Genomic DNA, 1663 nt, shown 5'->3' on the forward strand with positions numbered 1-1663 from the left:
TTTTTCACAGTTTGTGGTCACAGGCAGTAATGGTGGGTTCCTTCAAAGAATTCTGGTTGGTACCGTTTTGTTCTGCATCGGGGGATGGGGGGTTCTGGCCCCCAAAATATACCTCTCAAAAGAATGGTGATCAAGGAATGGCCATCAAGGATTGCTGCCACTTGGTATCTCTGCCAGAAAGCTGCTCTTTACCTGCCAGTCTGTCTGGCCTGGTTATCCCCATGAGCAAGCTGATCTCAAAGGCCAAAAGCTGCTTCTTTGAAGGGATTTTTGGCTGACAAACATCTCAAAAAAATGGAGCAGTGGTCGCTCTGGGCCAGCACTGGGAAGAGGGACAAGCTAGCTTCCGGTCTGGTAAACTAGACACAAAAGCGTAAGCGTTGAGGAGAAACTCTCCCCACCCATCCCAGTGTGCTTCCTTGGTTTTTGCTATACCCACAACTTTGATCCTTCACTCATCCTTGTTTGCTGTTCTTTGATCTGTGGCCTCCTTCCTATTCCCACCCTAAAGGGGGGAAAGAATGGTCCATTTGAAAGGATTGCTGGCTGTTCTGCAACTCCAACGAATTTGGTCCCTTTGGGGCCAGAGTGGGAAGGATTTAAAACTAGTTTTAATTTTGGAAAACCATGACATCTGCATGCAGGATTTGGCAATGTTGCACCAGTAACCACAAGAACCACATATTCATGTGAGTTGATCTTCAAAGCTGGGCTTGGATTTGTACTTGCTGGCAGTGTGCATTAAAACTTCAGTGAGGGTTCCCTCCCAAGCGCATCCTCATACAACCCCCCCACCCCATCCCCCCTCACCCCTCAGAGACCTTGCCCCTGCCCTTAAAATGGCCAGAGGTGGGGTGTGCAGGTGGCCCTTTTAGCTGCTTCCAAATGAGGAGACTCCTGGCCAGCTCCAGCAATGTGGGTTTCTGGAACCCCTTGCCTCCAGAAGCAAAGTGGGGGGGGGACTCTCCGTGTGAACTTATCTAAACTCTAGACATTCTGAGTGACCAGGGCACATGAAGCCTCTGGGCTATCAAGATACTTCCTTGTAAACTATGAACTCCAACAATGATTATTTAACCATTGTGAAGGTATACAATGTCAATTTGGACTGAATGGCCTGTCTACTGTAGCCCACAGCTAAAGGTGAGAGAAAGGAGCAGGGGAATGCCATTTTAAACAGTGACTGCTTGGTTTTGAGAAGGAAGACAGAATTTGATCCCACAATACAAAATCTCACAGAAGTAATGCTTTTCAGACAAGATTTATCCAAATTTTCCCAACACAGCCCATCCTGAGGGCCAGTTAAACATGACTTTGAATCCATTCCCAACAGCTACAACTTCCCTTCCATTCTTAGCCTAATGTAGTTGCAGGGTCCTGATCGGTCTCCTAATATGAGGGGCAGAGTCATTGTAGGCCCTGGAGACTACCTGTGTTCCTGCTTGGTCACGATGGTGGCCAACACTCTCTAAGTGCTGAAACAGCTTGAAATTCCATGGATGATGCAGCCAACTGCACCTTAAAAACCTCATCTGGAAGCAGATTTGGTCACTATCAGACCTGCAAATTTCTACTTAGACAACAGGATAGGCAAAGAACCCCCTCAGAAGGAAGCTTCATTAGCTGGACCCCAGCTACTAGTTTCCACTGGCTTTTAAAGCAA

The sequence above is a fragment of the Varanus komodoensis genome, unplaced genomic scaffold, assembly GCF_004798865.1.
Source record: "Varanus komodoensis strain SLA01 unplaced genomic scaffold, ASM479886v1 scaffold5332, whole genome shotgun sequence".
Lineage (NCBI taxonomy): Eukaryota > Metazoa > Chordata > Lepidosauria > Squamata > Varanidae > Varanus > Varanus komodoensis.